General features: G+C 41.8%; 1 long non-coding RNA gene across 1 annotated transcript in view; it reads left to right on the top strand.

Moving 5' to 3' along the window:
• LOC138742901 (uncharacterized) overlaps nucleotides 1-18,356 on the top strand; it is a 119,494-nt gene that overhangs the window by 84,912 nt on the left and 16,226 nt on the right. The window contains exon 3 of the long non-coding RNA XR_011344514.1: nucleotides 14,389-14,507. This is a non-coding gene — a long non-coding RNA (uncharacterized lncRNA). The remainder of the gene's footprint in view (nucleotides 1-14,388; nucleotides 14,508-18,356) is intronic.

Raw genomic sequence — 18,356 nt, 5'->3', positions numbered from 1 at the left:
ACTGAAAATTATTTGGCAAATGGTAATGAGGACAATCATTGAATATTTCTAGAGCTGAAGCTGATTGAGTCCAATGTTTAAATTTCTCTGTTCTCTATCCTTCTCTCTTCAAGATTTTCCTGAAAACCTACCGCTCATTTCCCCTAATGAACAGATTGCATCAACACTTGTTTGATCACACCGTCCGATGAAGCATCTTGTGTCAATTGTTTGTTTCAGTAATGCCATAATAACAAGTTGTATTTGACCTAGAAGAGAAAATATTGATCACTCAATAACAGCATTGAGCAATTTGAGAAAGTGAATTCAGGAAAATGGGAATTATTTTTAGAATGAGTAACAAGATACTCTAACTTGTATATCGGCATCAACGTTTCTTCCAAGCACGATTAACTTATTCTACCATTCTTTGTTAGCTTTCCAATCTTTATGCAGTAGAAATCTACTCCAGGTTCATATTTTCAGCTCAAATTGGAGTCCCTCATCTTCCATACACCCATTATTAGTAGGTGTGGGATGTGAAGGTATCACTTAAACACTGATGGAGGCACATAAGACTGCAGATGCTGGAATCTGTTTATTGTCCCTTGAAGTTGATGTTTCCTATTCAGTTTTAATGATCTGGTCCTGTTTCTTCCACTCCTCCCCAGTGGTGAGATCCTTATCTAGGTAATTACATGTCATTTTAAAATTACTGAACACCTATTTGCTACAACAGGGTGATACTAAATAGAATAAGTATGTGTGTGTAAACTTGCATAAGCTGCAGGCTTTGGATGAGGCTGTGTTTTCTTGCTGTGGCATGTGGAGGCGATCCTTCATGATTCCGGCTAATCCCTTAATTACTAAAAGCTGCATTCTTTTGTTAGTGAGCTCCCATTGTGGCATAGACAGAGTGGGGGTTAACAATTGTCACCTGCTGCCTGGCTTTGAGTCAGCAGAGAGGCCTTATCACTGATGAAATGATAAGTGCTGGGCCTGACTTTATCTGTGGCAACAAAAACTCCTTTTGTTTGGGCAGTTTTATATTCAAGCCTGCATTTGTCGGCAAAACTTTCAGGGATAAACAATTCCTCTCTTGACTTTGATTTAGGATACAAAGCACTTGAACTTGTGCCTGATCAGGTATCCTTTGACCATTCCACACAAGGTTTGTTCCTTTGGTTTAAACTTTAAACTAACAACTGAAGTGTCAGATCACTTTGTAATCCCAAATTTCCATTGACAAAAAACTCAAGCTCAGGACCTGTAGTGATTGTTATGATCAACTGGAACATTTTGGGTTTTATAATTTCTGAATGCATACCTTAAATGAAGTTCTTTTGGCCCATTATGCTATCACCAGTCATTGAATAAGCGGTCAATTAGTTCTGTGTCTCTGTTCTTTCCCTAAATATTTTCCTGTTTTGTATTGAATCAGAGAACAGTTGAAAACGGATATGTATTGCATAATGTATTTCTAGTGCTGTTCTCTGCACTTTTCTGGGAGTTTGTTGTGCAGTGAGGATCATATCCAGTCTGTGATTAGGGGAGCAGTTCTTTGCGGATTGGTAGAAAGCCTTGGAGAAAGACCCTGACTGTGACAGATAGCAGGAAACCTTGTCAAAGTCTTTGACTCCATCAGTTGAGAGGGAGGTGGGGAACATCCTCTGATATTTGTCTGCTCACAAATTTTTTTTATCTCCATCACATTGGCAAGCAAACCGTGATCAAGCCAATGGATCTACAACAGTGCCAAAATAACATTGCAATGTTGCACCTCTCCTCTTGCAAGCTTCCCATAAGAGTGGAACCCATCTACAAAGTTAATGAGAAACTGTTCAACCTATGCCAATTAAATTCTGGAAATAAGATCACCTAAATCTCTTCTCAAGTAGACAATGGTTACATTTGTGAACACAGAGATAAATCTCCAAGTCTTCTTGATTCATCCTCTAAAGTATATGAGAAGACATGCCTTATACTCGGCATCTGCAAGACAAAGGCCCCTTCTGTTCATCACTGCCCCTGATATAATAAATGCTTTTGGAGAAAGTGGACTCCTTCCCATATATTGGGAGTCATTTCTTGGCCAAGGTAAAATTCATCAAAGCACCAGCAGATCCGTTGGTTAATTGAATAAAAAGTAAATTTAAAGACCAGAAGACCCAGCACGATCCAATGGGGAGCAGTGATCCCCAGCCACTGACAGTCCCTATCTCCCATAGCGTGGCGTTGCCAAGTCCTCACCTTCAATGCACCATGCATATGTGAGCTCTTGGAAATGTGGATCACCCAGTGAAGAAAGATGCCAGTGATAGCTTCACTTATTCTCATGCTCACGAAAGCCTTTGGTCATTTGAGGAAAAGAGTGTATGAAAATCAACATCTTGAACCTGTCAGAAATGTAATGGTCCATTGAGCAGCAGTGATCCCTACTTGTCGACGTGCTTCTGAGGTCTTGTCAGTCAGCAGGCAGCTCAAGGTATGGGAAAAATACAAAATCATGCAAATTCATTCGGAGTATCATTAGTATTCTCTCTCAGGCCTGCCTCTCTAGCACTGAGTCTCTAGTTATTCATAGTTGACTCTATTGGGCAGGTCACATGGTTTGTATGGCTATCTGGATATTCCTGCAATGGACACAGATCAGTTAATGACCACTGACCAATGGTTTTGACATTCAACACCATAAAGTGCTTTGAGAGGCTGGTCACAGCTCACATAAACTCCAGCCTTCCACCCAGCAATGACCCACTTCAATTTGCCTGCCAGCCAAACACCCTCTCCTTCACTCTCCACCTAGCCCTTGAACACGTAGACATCAAGAACACCTATGTTACACCACAGTTCACAGACTATAGCTCTGACTTCAATGCCATCATCCCCAGCAAATTAATTCCTAGACTTCAGTTCTCCTCTCTGCAACTGGCTATTTGACTACTTGTCTAACTGACAGCAATTAGATAAACACATCGCCCCCCTCGATCACATTCAACATCTATGGTCCTCAAGGATGTGTACTCAATCTCTATTATATTTCTACCTGTACTATGCTCACGACTGTACAGTGAAATACTGTTCCAACTCCATTTTCAAATTTCCTGATAACATTACTGAGCCAGGTATCAAATAGTGATGAGACAGAATAAAGGAAAGAGATTGGGAATTTAGTAGCAAGGTATCATGGTGCTAAGACAACAGTTGACGCATAGTTGACTCAATGTCAATGATCAATGTAAATGAAACAATGATCATTGACTTCAGGGGAGGGGAATAATTCCTCAGCCCTGTCCGCATTTTAAAAAAATATTTTATATATATTTTCACACAAGCTTGTACAGCCATATACATTGTTAGTGCCATCCTGGCAGCTCATATTCAAATTTACATACACTCCATTCTCATTATTAACTTCATAACCAGCTTGCGCCCTTTCCAGTTCCTCCCCCCACCCCACATCTAACACAGGACAGCTCATTCAAACTTCGACAAAAACCTCACACCAGGATAATAAATAATAATTAGGAAACAGGGATTGTCACTGCTCGGTGGGCAATCAACAGGCCAATATATATTACTGACTTTCCTTGATCGGGAAGAGTGTGAGGGGGAGGACACTATGGCAGGGAATGGGGGAATCAATCACTGCCACGTGTACGGCTGCCAAATCCTTCAAAAAGTGTTGTATTTGTTTCTCAATTTATAAGTTATCTTCTCCAGGGGAACACAGCTCTGCATTTCCATATTCCATCGTTCGATATTAAGACTAGAGTCAGACTTCCAGGTAGCCACAATGCACTTCCTGGCCACTGCCAATGCGATTAACACAAATTGGATTTGAAATTTGTTTCCCAACAGGAACAACTCTGGGTCCTGTGGGAATTGTTTACCTATGATTTTCTCTCGGACATGGCCTAGTTGTATGCACGAACGTCCCAGTCGCCATGCCACATCTGAAACATTGGTCCGAGAGTTCTGGTTTTGACTTATTTATTTTCTGCGGCATTAGAAACAGCTGGTGCAAGAAATTATACTGTACCAACCTGTAGTTATAAATTGGACCGGCATCCCTCATCAATTACAGTACCCAAGTCTGACTCCCATCTTTCCCTCAATCTATGGAGGCCCGGTTGGGTCCATCCGACTGGAGCAGGTAATACATTGCAGAAATAAATTTATTTCCATTCCCCCTTCGAATCATGACCTCTATGGCACTGCACCAAGGTAGGGCCATACTTGGACCCAATATGACCCAATATTATTTGAAGATAGCAGGGATTTGGCAAATCATATTTATTTTTGAGTTACTCAAATGACATTAATTGCCCTTGTTCATTACAGTCGTCTGTGCACCTGATGCCATTACAGTGCCAGGTGCTCAGGATCTTGTTACTTACCATTAATGTAATTAATTTATTTGGAGTCAGGGGCATTTTTGGAGACAGCCTCACTTTAAAATATTGGTTAATTTTGTTCCAGATATCAATCACTTGTTTTAATATGGGGCTGCCCATCTTTCCTGACAGCAATTTAGCATCCAAGTTATAAATAAAGACCTCTGCCATCCTCTTGCCTACCAGGTGCAGATCAATTTGTGCCCAGGATGGTACACCTCCTCCCTGGAAGAGAGAGGCAATGTATCTTGAGTGGGCTGCCCAATAATATTTTTTAAAGTCTGGCATCCTCCAACCGCCTAGATTGTAGTCCCATGTTAATTTTTCCATAGAGACCCTTGCCACTTTACCGTTCCAGAGAAACATTCTGACCTTGTGTACAACTATTTGAAGAAACCCAGGGCACTGACACAGGCAATGTCTGAAAAAGATACTGGAATCTTGGCAACACATTCATTTTGATGCTGTTAACCCTGCCTACAAATGTTATGGGCAGGCACATCCATCTATTTAAATCTTCCTCAACTCCCTCCAGCAAAGGGGTGTAATTTAACTTGTATAAATCATTATTTTTTAATTGCCATCAATATTAACTCCCAGGTACTTGATCCCCTCCTGTGGCCACTTTAAATTGCTATTTCCTTTAAGTTGGCTATAATTCCCCTCAGTGATTGGCATCACCTCACTTCTTCCCCAATTGATCTAATACCCGGAGAGTTTCCCAGAGTTCTCCAATACCATGTGCAATTGAGGCAAAGAAGTTGCGGGGTCTGTCAGATATATCAGCATGTCATCAGCAACTAAGTTAATTTTGTGCTCCTCCTGGCCCACTCTATAACCTTTAAAGTCTGGGTCCTGGCGAATGGCCTCAACCAATGGTCCATCGCTAGCACAAAGAGAGCCAGTGATAGTGGGCACCCTTGACTGCTAGATCTGGTAAGTTGGAAAGCTGAAGAGATTTGTTCCATTGGTCGTAACCTTTGCCCTAATCCAATTTCGAAAAGTTGGCCCTAAATCACCTTCTTCAGCACTTTAAATAAAAATTCCCACTCCAGTCTATCAAAAGCCTTCTCTGCATCCAAGGAAACAGCCAATCCCTTCTCATTTCTGATTTGTGCCGGATGCATTACATTCAACAGTCTGCCAATGTTATTCACTGCCTGCCTCTCCTGCACAAAGCCTATCTGGTCTTTATTTATTAATTTAGATAAATGCAATGCCAATCTGTTTGCCAGGGCCTTGGCAAGGATCTTATAATTGGTATTCAGCAGGGAGATTGGTCTATAAGAAGAAGGCAAAAGCGGATCTTTACCCTTCTTTAAGATTGCCATAACAATCGCTTTTGCAAAAGATTCCAGGAAGCTCTGTGTCTCCCATTGGCCTGGTCTATCACTTCCATATACAGAGGCATTAGTAAATCCTTAAATTCTCGATAGAACTCAGATGGGAATCTGTCCTCCCCCAGACACTTGCCAGCTTGTAGCGCACTCAATGCTTTCCCCAGCTCTTCCTCTGTAAGAGGAAGGTCTAGTCCCTCATGCTCCTCTGGGCTTAAATTTGGAAGATCTAATATGGCCAGAAACTCATCTGCTTGATTAGAATCCCCAGTCAATTCAGATTTATACAGTCCTTCATAGAATTCTCTGAAGTTCTCATTAATTTCCTTCGGTTTATACGAGATCTGGCCATTCTCTGTTTGTATTGCATTGATTGTTTTAGAGGCTTGTTCTGTGTTTAACTGCCAAGCAAGGACCTTATGAGCTCTTTCCCCCAACTGATAATACTTTTGCCTCAATCTCATAAGGGCCTTCTCCATACTATATGTCTGAAGCAAATTATATTCCAATTTCTTGTTTGTAAGAGCTTCTTTCTGAAAATCATTCTCTAATTGGGTAATGTCCTTTTCCAATTCCTCCACATCCCTCATTTAATTGTTCTTGACCATCTTTGTGTACCTAATTATCTGGCCCCTCAAGAATTCCTTAAGGGTGTCCCACAGAAGGAATTTATCTGGAGTAGAGGGGCACTTGGCCTCACAAAACAGAGCTGTTTTGGCTCTTATGAAACTACAAAACTCTCGCTTTTTCAACAATTGAATGTTAAGACGCCACCTGTATGTCATGTCCTGCTTATAACCATATAACCGTTTACGGAGCGGAAACAGTCCATGTTGGCCTTTCGAGTCCGCACCGGTTCACTGATTTATCTGGGATTTCTATAGTCAAAACCAGAGGGGAATGGAGTGAGAGAAGCCTTTCCCCATACTCTGCTTCCATGATCCTACCCTCTACATGGGTTGAAGCCAGAAAAAAAAGTAGGAATCATGTTGCTTTAAATAAAACGAGTAATCCCTCTCTCTTGGATACTTTTTCCACCACGCATCTATCAAATTCAGCTCCCTCATGCAGCCAATTGTGGCTTTTGCTACTCTAGTCCTTGTTATTCACTTTGTGGATTTATCCAGCTCCGGATCCAGACATAGATTAACGTTGCCCCCCACCCCCATTAGAATATTTTCATTTGCCTCTGCCAATCATAGGGAAATGTCCTGTATAAATTTTTCATCATCATAATTGGGGGCGGAGTCATTCACTAGGGTCCAGGATTCTGAATGTATCTGACAGCGCACCATAATGTATCTTCCCATTTTGTCTGTAATCACCATCTGCACCTGCACTGGAACACTCTTCCCCACTAGAATTGCTACCCACCCCCCTCCCCTGCCTTTGAGTCAAACGAGGAGGATATGACCTGACCCACCCATCCACTTTTTAGCTTCTGATGCTCCTGCTCTGTTAAATGCATCTCTTGGAGGAAGGCCAGGTCTATTCCCGTTTTTTTAATGTGTGCCAAGGCCCTTTTTCGTTTCATACTTTACACTTTAAGCCATTGCACCAGAGCTCCCTCCCGATATGTTTTACCCCCATCTCCACCGCAAACCCAATCTCTTAGCATCTGCCCATTGCTCCACTCCATCCAAGCCGTAACAGGCGCTGGGGGAAAGAACACCACAACATACATACCCACTCACAACCATACCGCTCCAAATAATAAAAGGAACACATACCCCACACACATCATAGCCACCCTCAGCCACCCTCCACTCACACCTCTGGTGGTCACTCTCCTCCTCTCACCACCATTACTCTCCATTCTCCCCCTCAGCACCCTCCACCCGTCCAGTACCAGAACCCCTCAGACCCTTACATGTAGCATCTTTTATCATAATTTTATTTTTGAAATCAGAAAACAGCCAAAAGCCCATTCTTTATATAACACAGAAATCCAAGTCCTCCCAGTCTTTCAGTTTTAACAATTTTTAAGTTTTAAGTCTTATCGCCCCTTTTATTATTTTCCACTTGGACCACCATTTAATCCCAGCAGGATATTTATAAATTGATGCACTTTCTCTTTTTCTGTGAAAAATTTCCTTTCCCCTCGCCCCGGCAACATAATTTTCAAGGTAGCGGGATGACATAGAACACAAACATACACCTTTTGCTTTGCCAATCACTTGACCAGTTCAAAGTCTTTCCGCTTCTTGAGCAGAGCTGCACTAATATCTAGATAAAAGAACACTTTCGACCCCCTGTACTCCAAGGGAGCTCCCCTCTGAATTGACCTTTTTGCCGCCACCCCTAATATTTTTTCACGATCTTTAAAATATTTTAACTTTATAAGGATCGACCAGGGTCTTTGACCCAGTCTTTTAATGTGGGTTCCCAGTGCCTCCTTTCCTAGTACTTTGGGGATCCATTTAGTTAGGAACTCTGTAAGAATCCCCCCCCTCAGAATCTTCTTTCAATCCCACTATTTTAATGTTGCAGCGTTTTGTGAAGTTCTCCAGCAAGTCCAGCTTCCCCCATACCTCATCTCTTTCTTTGAGGAGACCTTTCATTTCTTGCTCCATTGTGGGAATTCTATCCTCCCCTGCCCCCAATCTCTCCTCCATCTCTGTCCCTGCCTGATATATTCACCAGGGCCCCCTCCATCCTAATTTTTCTGATATGCCCTTCTGTCCATTACCTTCTCCAACCTATTTCCCATTTGGGCCAGCATCTGTAAAATATCTCTTAAGGTGGGCTCCGGGACCTCGTCCTCCCTTTTCTGTAGCAGCCCAGCCTTCCAGCTTCTCCTGGTCCCATGGCTGGGTCCTTTGCACACTCGACCGCTGCCATTACCGCCATCACTGTCGCCCCTCCAACCCTCATCTTTGACTCAGCAGCCCTCACGATTGCCATGATCGCTATCCCGATTGACCTCCTCTGCGTCCTTGTCGAAGCTCATTGGTCCCGAACTCACGCTGGCTCCTCTTGAGCCCGCTGTTCCCCAACTTAACACACCGCTAGCGGGCCCTGACCGTCAGGGAGACTGCTCTTGGCGCATGAACTCGCGAGCTGCGAGGGAGAAGCAGCTGTCCTCCCTCATTCCTGTTCACCTGCTTCAAGGCTCTTACCGCCTTCTCTGCCACTCGGGACCGTTCCTCCACCCCGGGCACAGCCTGTTTGTGGAACTCCTGTTGGTACTGAGGTCAGGGGGTTGCATCCTCCTCGATGGCTCTCGGGTCAGCACCGCCATTGCTCCCGACTCGAGGCACCTCCACTTGTCTCGGATCCTTGTCAGGCCGCCAATTTCCTTGCTGTATTTTTCCTTTTTTTTGTTGATTGAAGGTTCCTCATCCTAGTCTTGTATTCAGACAGGACTTTTTCTCTTTTTTGTCCTGGATTTTGGATTGTTAATGCTGTTTTCTGGTCTAGGTTTGGGAGCTCTTAGGATCTGCAACCTCCTAGACTCTCACCATCACGTAACCGCCCCCCCCCCACCCCACCCCACAACCCTGTCTACATTGATGGCATTGAAGTAAAAAAAAGTTGAGCTTCTAGTTCTTAGGAATAAATATCTCCACAGACCTGAACTGGGATAAATGTGTGGACGCAATGGTCAAGAAGCATATGAACACATCTCCTTTCTCAGAAGGCTAAGGAAGTTTGGAACATCCCCCATGTTCTTCAATAACTCTCCAGGTGCACCATTAAAAACATGTTTGCTGGATGCATCATGGCACGGTGTGGGAGCTGCTCCGTGCAGCGTCATAAGTAGCTGTAGAAGATAATGAATGCAGCTGAAAACATCACTCAAACTTCCCTCCCCACCGTGAACTCTATCTGTAGCCTCTGTTGCTTTGGAAAGGCAGCCAATATAACTGACAGATCCAACATACCCAAGGCTCGCTGCCTCCTCGAAAGTGTGAAAGCACCCATGAGAATGAATAAAGACATTTTCTTCCCTGCAGTCATTAGGTTTCTGAATGAACCCGATAACAACACTACCACTCTGCCCTTGCCTGGTGCTCATTAATATTTCATTTCAATCCTGTACTCTGTAATTGTGTTGAATACTTTCAGCATCTCTGGCCAATCCAGTTGCATTAGGCCAAGTAAACAGCCAGCAAGTGAACCTTCCAGAAGTTATACTTGACTTGAAGGATAGGATAGATCCTGCCAGTTGATCTGAAGTTAATGGGTGATCAAGGCTCTCCTGCTTGTTGTCATCTAAAACCTCTAAAATAGTGGACAGTAAATTTTGGGAGTGTATCCTGTGTATGAATAAATAACCCTTTATTTCCAGCCTTTGAATTTCACAGAAAAAAAGTTAGTCTCATCCTGTTCCATGTAGCAGATCCTAGTTGGAGACACTATCATGGAGGACAAGGCAGGGAACAGGACATTCCGTCTCTTTACCTCTTGGCAGTCCCTCCTGAGATCCACCCCATCCACTCCAGCAGGAATAATTCCTGCGTACCTTTATGGAGTTGACATTTTTCTCTGATTCTCTCACTTTTTAAATACCTTTAAGGATAAAGATCAAGTTCAACTTCATTTATTTGAAATATTTCTCTGGGGCACAGTGCACACATATACACATATGACACACAGCACATAATAATCACATATATAAATAAAAATATAATATAAAATAAATATATATAAATATTTTGAAATTGTTTACTCATTTCATTTATAAGAGACCTTACATTACATTATATACCAATGATGGCCAAACTTGCTTAAGGTAAGAGCCACAAACGATAAAGCTCAGATGCTTGAGAGCCACAGAACAAGAACAAAATTCACACATATACGTTTTTATTGTTACATACACATTTTGTAACAAAAATTTTATATAAATTTTAATAAATGCATATTAAATGCAATAATATTTATTCATGCGTGCTGTTTATAAACTGTTAATTTGTATTAGTTTCAGTAATAACAGACACAAATATGTAAAAAAAGTAAACCAAAAAAATGAGAGATATTTTAATCAGATTTCCACCTTACAACATTAGTCTTATTATAATCATTTTTTTAATGACCAAAATACAATGCTACAAATATCAAGCTAATAAAGATGGGCAGGGGAGGGGGAGAGACCGGCAACACAAGTCGGGCGGGCAACGAGCCGCATATTAAAGGTCAAAGAGCCGCATGTGGCTCACGAGCCGTGGTTTGGCCACCCCTGTTGTATACCATTCATCGATCTCACAGCCGACAGAAAGAAGTTATTTTCCAGCCTGGCAGTCCTGATTCTGATGCTCTTATATCTCCATCTTGATGGTAGAAGGTCAAAGATACTGTGTGTTGAATGGTAAGGATCCTCAAAAATTCTTTGAGCCCTACTTCAGTGCTCCCTTTAATGATCACCTTAATTGCTTCCCATCTACGCACTTTGAAATGAACAGTCTTCCCACCTGCTCACATCAAATGATACAATGTTTTCTGGCAGCAGGAATGTTATATAAATCCCAGCACAGCACATTACAGATAGACCGTGACTGACGATGTCCCAACTTGCAATATTTCAAAGTCACAATCTGGTATTTTTGGTTTCAAGTTGCAATGTTTCCCCACACTTGCGATATGCGGCACAGTAATGCAATGACACTACATGAGAGTAGCGTTCAGCAAATGCTTGCGGTCATGAGTGCTCTATACAGTACTGTACAGCAAATCAGCCGTCATGTAAAATTTGTGTTGCATCAAATTCACATCGCATCAAGTCAGAGTCGCATCGACTACACAGATTTCCGTCACTGGGGAGGGAGAGAGAGATTGAAGAGGGGCAGAAAGTGACAGCAATCTGTGTATGTGTTCCAAATCACAATGAGGTGATGCCATTGCCTCTAGTTACCCGATGCAACCTCGGGCTCAAGACAGAGTTGTGTCGCGTCAAATTTCGTCGTGTCAAATCATGTTATAATAAAGGTTTTCAGTGTCTAAATAAAAATTAAATTAAAAAAAGGTAGTGATCATTCAGTATTTTTTTCATTTTAAATCATATGGTTTTCAGCGTTTAAATTTTAAAAATGGTAGAGTGCGGTATTGTCTCAACTTACAATAATTTATATCACAGATCATAACACAGAATCAAATTAGTTGCCTCCCCTTATGTGGTTGTTGAGGAAGCATTCGACTCCTGTACTGATCAGGCGTATTTCATTGGTGGACAATTTTTCTGTATTTTCCACATGACTAGTTTTCTTTTTAAGCTTTGCATCTGTGCTTGGTTTGACACCAGAAATGTGGGCCTCTATTCCCCTGACTGTGTAGAGTGTGATATTGGCATCTGAGAAGGAGTGTGCTTGATGTGCCTGCAGCATTTCCAGCAGCCAAGAAAGTGAGAAGAAGCTATAACCAGCAGTATGCTTTACCATTGTCAGTCATTGGTATCAGTTCATGCTTTTTCCTTGACTGAAAACTTATTCTGCAAGTCTGTCAGAGAAAACTACGGAGACAAAAAAATTAATAAGGAACGAGGAAAGTTTCTGCAAGGAAAAAGAATGGAGGAATATGGTATCAGGCAGCAGGGGTAGAATGGAGATCAAAAAGATTAGGCCTGTTTGATCTTTAATTTCCTGTTCCTGAACAATCTTATGTTCTTTTGCCACTATTCTTATAATTAACCTTCTTTAAAGAAATTCAAAGTGAGGAAATTTGTAAGAATTCAATCAGATTGCTGATCAGATAATGTGCCTCAGGCCTGTTTGGGAATGGCAGCCCTGTGTTTATCTGTCTGATATAATTAATATATCCACCAGAGCAACAACGGTCTCTGCAGATCATTAAAATGAAGTGATGATGATGTACACATCTAATTTCCTTGGCTTTACCGCATATTCCAGTTGTAGTTGCATGAATGAGTAACAAGGCAGGGAAAGGTACAATTCATAGTTGATCAGAAACACACAGGCCCAGCTGTGGTCATGTACCTAGAAGTTGGATTGAACCTATCTTTGATGAGCTGAAGTGTTCTTGTGGTTTGTGTCAAGTTCCTCTGCAGAAAATGATGGGAAAGAGGATTATAACCAAAAACAAATAGTAAAAGGCAACAGATTATTTTCCAGCAGGGTCTTGCCTGATTTCACATCTTTTCTGTGCAGTTGTCTGAGAAGGGCTTTGACCATTCAAGTTGTGGAATATAATACCATAAAATATAGGGGCTGAAGCAGGCCCTTTGGCTCATTGATTCCACTCTGCATTTCCATCATGAGCCGATCCATTATCTCACTCAACCCCACTCCCCTGCCTTTTCCTTGTAACCTTATCCTAACTACTCAGATACCCATCTCTGCTTTAAATACACTGAACGACTTGACCTCCACAGCCTGTTTGGGAATGGCAGCCCTGTGTTTATCTGTCTGATAAACACCTCACTGACAAAAGACAAAGGAGGAAAAACCCAACACCCAACCCCAACCAACCAATTTTCCCCTGCAACCGCTGCAATCGTGTCTGCCTGTCCCACATCGGACTTGTCAGCCACAAACGAGCTGACGTGGACTTTTTACCCCCTCCATAAATCTTCGTCCGCGAAGCCAAGCCAAAGAAAAAAAAGATAATTAATATATCCACCAGAGCAACAACGGTCTCAAATAGTAGCAAATTCCAGAGGTTCACCACTCTCTGGCTAAAGAAATTTCTCTGCATCTCTGTTTTACGTTGGTACCCTTCCATCCTGAAGTTGTGCCGTCTTGTCCTACACTCCCCTACCATGTGTAATAACTTTGCCACATCTACTCTGCCCAGGTCTTTCAACATTCAAAATGCTTCTATGAGGTCCCCTCTCATTTTTCTGAATTCCAAGGAGTACACTCTAAGAGCTGATAAACCAGATTTATAATTTCCTTTTTGCTGCCTCCCTACCTTTTTAAATAGTGGAGTGACTTTTACAATTTTCTGGTCCTTCGGAACCATGCAGAATCTACTGATTCTTGGAAGATTATTACTAATGCCTCTACAATCTCTACAGCTACTTTTCTCAGGGTACTCCCTGCAAGACAGCAGCAGCAAACACTATGGCTGCCACTAAGGGTTCATTGAGGACATGCAAGTCCTGATCAATGGGAGGTATTGCCTATTGGTAAAAAAACTGGAAGTGATCTATCTCCTGCACACACGTTTTACAATCAGTGCACAAAGAAAATTAATGTGTGCACAAAAAGTTAGTTACCTAAAATAATGTAGTAATTAATAATTATACTGATTGAAAATAATCTCTTAGCTAACTTTCTGTTAACTAGTTAGCCAGTTAAACAAGTAGTTAATCGTATTTGTATTTATATTAAAACATGCCAATATAGTTTTATTAACCATGAGAGATGGGCTAGGCCAAAATGATCTTGAAACAGTTTCAAGTTTACATTTGCACAAGCAATCAGTGCGCAACATAAAATTTTTGCGCACAGTGATTATTAAAAATTAGAGGGAACATTGTTTCCAGCTTCTCATTCCTTGATCAAGATTCCAGCATCTGCAGTTATTTGTGTTCCCTTAACATTTCAGATTGATGTCCTTTCATCAAAACTGAGGAAAATTACAAATGAGAAATTAAGTTTTAAATGTCAATGCAGAAGTAGAATAGTGGAAGCAAAAGCTTGTTTTATTTCTAACAATTTCCAATTCTGGTGTAAGATTGTCAACCTGACACATCAAATCTGTTTTCCCCTCCACAGGTGCTGCTCGACTTGTTGAAATAAAAACAGAGGGTACTGGAAACATTCAACAAGGGGAAAAAATCGTCTTGAAATGCACCAGGCACACTGAGAATGTGGAAAACTCCTAATATTAAAGGGTATTGGTTTTCAATTTAATTTTTTTAAAATTTCAACATACAGCATGGTAACAGGCTATTTCGACCCATGAGTCTTTGCCGCCCAATTTACATCCAATTACCCTATGTTTTGAATGGTGGGAGGAAACCAGAGCCCCCGGCAAAAACCCATGCAGAGATGGAGAGAACATACAAACTCTTTACAGGCAGCATGGGATTTGAACCCCAGTCCCAATTGCTGGCGCCGTAAAGGCCTAGTGCTAACCATTATGCCAACCGTGCCACCCTAAAGGGAAATCCTTATGGGCACATGAATATAGTCAGGAGCTTGTAGCACTTATGGCAACCAGCAACTTTGTCAAATTCCAGTGCCCAAGATTCCTCCTGTTCCTCATTGGAACGAAGGTAGATGGAAGTATTCCTTCATGAGTACAGTGCCTGGGTACTGTATTCATGAATACTGTACTCTGATGCAGCCAAAACCCAAAAATGAGGAGACATCGCTGAAAGTTGCTGGATTGCTTGGGATGATCTAGTAATGAGGAAGTTGACAGAGAAAGCAGACCGGCCTCCACAGAGAAAGCAGACCAACCAGAAGAGCATAGGTGAGCAAACAAAATACAATCTTCTGCAGGAACTCAGTGAGTCAATCAGCATCAGTGAGGGAAAAAGAATGGTCAACATTTGTGGCCAAAATCCTTCATTAAGACTGCTTTGGCTTGGAATCCTTCACATGCATGGGTGGGGTCTTGTTTCAGAATTTCACTTATCCTGTGATAACAGCCTTGGAAAATCTGAGTCCTGAATGTATTGTTCATTGGAGGGCTCCAAGTTGGATGTGATTTTCCTGAAGACTTGGCTGAAGTCAGCTCTTTGCTTGGTGACCAGCCATGGTCATAACAATGCCTCCAGCAGTGTGGAGTGAATAACTTAGCAACTTAGTGCTGAAAACACAAGAAACAAAGCACGTGTAGGCTGGTGATCCCTCAAGCCCACAACACCATTCATAACCTTCACACTTGTTCCCACATTTTCCCCACAATCCTTGATTTCCCTGTATACTGCCAATCTCTGTCTTCAATATATTCATCACCTCCAACTCCACAGCTCTCTTGAGAATTCTAGAAACTTCTGAGAGTTTCTAGAAACTTTCTCCATCCAAAATGGCACTCCTTTTCTGAAACTATATTCCCTGGTTCTAGATACTCCCACAAGGACAAACATCTTCTCACTATTAAGATCCCCTTTTATTCGTCACTCCTCCCAACTGCTTAACTTTTCTTCAGATATCAATTCCTTCATCCCTGGAATCAAAGCAATGAATTATTCTGGATTTTGATAGGTGGTTGGATAGTTTGCACTATTGGTGCAAGAATGACATCATCCAATGTGATTCTGATCACAGAGATAGATCAAGTGCAAACTGAATGGTGAACAGGTATGCCCAATCAAATTTTTCATCTGATACGATTTCACCTGGAAATGTTGTTTCATGTAATCTAGTCTAGGTTTGAGTTAAAATTGGATAATGTACTTTGTCATCCAACTTTTTGTATGTGGTTTGACATAAACCAAGACAGATTTTCTTAGAAAGCACAAAAATTCTCTGCAGTAAACAAGATGCATAATGATAGCAAAGAGAAGTGATGAATGATTGAATAAGTTTTTTGACTTGCAATGCAATGTATATTTGGAAGTAACAGTTTGCTTTTGGGTCTAAACTGTGATATTTTCACTGAACTACAGTCATTGAAAATTAGTAGTGAGGAAGCAAGGTCCATTGATGAACATATGAAATACTGAGTCTCATCCATTAGCACATTCGTTTGATTAAAGTCTCAATTATGCTTTTGTTGAAAATACACTGGAGTTAGGGTGCTACAATTAACCTTACATTTGGAAATGTAAAAAAATAAGCGGAGTTCTGGTAGCTAATCAGAAACCAATAAGACGATGGCTTGGCTGCTATCAAACAACCACTCTAATCATTCCAAACATGCCCACAAAGCTTAACATGTCTTGTTTTGCCCACTATCACTGTTTAGGTTTGCTGATCCCCAGTGATTACCACATAATGCTGACCTACAATAAGATTTGGCTGTATTTGAATCTGAGCTCTGTAATAAGTTTTTCCTTCTTACTGTGTCTGGCTGAGAAGGTTTTCTTGACAGATTAGACTTTTCTCGATAATGACTTCTGAGAGATTATGGTTTGTTAAGAAAACCTGACCAAAGACTTAAAGAACATGGTGATTAGCGAGCACTGCTTTCATATTTTTTACACATTCTACATTTGGCGGCCCAGTTGGTGTTGTGCTTAGTGCACGGTTCTTACAGCGCCAGCGATCAGGACCGGGGTTTGAATCTCGCGCTGTCTGTAAGGAGTTTACACGTTCTCCCCATGTCTATGTGGGTTTTCCCCAGGGGCTCTGGTTTCCTCCCAACCTTCAAAACATACTGGGGGTTGTAGGTCAATTGTGGGTCGAAAGGGCCTGTTGCTGTGCTATATGTCTAAATTTAATATTAGGATGGTCATCCTGATAAAGATGCTGTAGCCAAGGCAGGGTAAACATCCAATGAGTGACTCATATGTCTTGTGTGAGGGTCTGGCATTGACAAATTCAACTGTTTGTGAGGCTCAAGGACTCACTTATTCTTAAATATTAATTGCAATACAGAGAAAGGCCATTTAGCCCATCGTACTCATGCTGGCTCCTGACTGAGCAATGTCATAATTCCCTGTTCCTCTCATAATTTCCTTGTACCCCTGTAACTCATTGTGTCTCACACACGTCCACCATTCCCTTTCATTTATTTTGCCCTTGCTAGAGGGTAACTTACAATGGTCAATTCACCTGACTGTTCATCTTTGGGATGCAAGGGGAAACCAGAACATCCAGTGAAAGCTCATGTGTTCACGGGTGCAAACTTTACAAAGACACCATCCGAGGGCAGAATTTAACCCAGATCCCCAGAACTGCAAAGCTGCACCAATGTATCACTCTGATATGTTAATTACCAGAACACTAAATGCTTAGTAAAATCTGGGCAGACTATCTTAAAGTCCCTCCACTGCCCCTGCAGTGGAAGGTCAAGTAAAGGAAAATTGATGGGTTGTAGACCTGAGCTGTAGGTGACAGGAAACAGGACACAGGGGAGGAATGTGGTTTGGAGTCACATCATGGACAGGCCTGGAGAAGGTGCGGGAAGACTTACAGTTGTGATTCCGGGGCTTGGGAAAATTCAGAAAGAACGGCAGAGATGATTAAATGTTTTAACTTAAGGCATCTGCCACCAACGGTTCCCAAAGACCATATGAACAGACAAAGGCCTGTTTAGGAATATTCCATCAAGTTTGCTGTAACAGCTGGATGTATGGTTCTTCATGATTGGTCCTCATCTCCAGCATCTTAGAAAATGTGGACCACCTCTGGAGTCGCCTCTCAATGAAGACAGATATTGATATACCTTAATGTCTTAGTCATGCCAGAGAAGCCATTCTCAATTAAGGAAAAGGGTGTCTGGCACGAAACTGGGTAGCACTGCAATAAGTGGCTGAGACCTAGTGACATCGAAAGAACCTGGAACAATTCTACGTCTGCAAAATTCTTGACATTCACCATAAGGATAAGTGAGCCAATGTCACTAACCTCATTGAGGCCAACAGAACTGAGGCCCTAGTTTACACTCAGTCACCTCTGTTGGGTGCATCACCTTATTCATGTTAGCAGCACCAGACTCTTGACACAGTTTATTCTGAGCTCTGTCACAGGAAGAAACTGCCAAATGGGTAGAGGAAATACTTCATGGATGTGCCCAAAAGAAATACAGCATCCCGACCGATTCCTTGAAACCCATGACTGCCAAAGTG

This window comes from Narcine bancroftii, chromosome 9 (genome assembly GCF_036971445.1).
Source record: "Narcine bancroftii isolate sNarBan1 chromosome 9, sNarBan1.hap1, whole genome shotgun sequence".
Classification (NCBI taxonomy): Eukaryota; Metazoa; Chordata; class Chondrichthyes; order Torpediniformes; family Narcinidae; genus Narcine; species Narcine bancroftii.
This window is presented reverse-complemented; position numbering and strand designations above follow the sequence as displayed.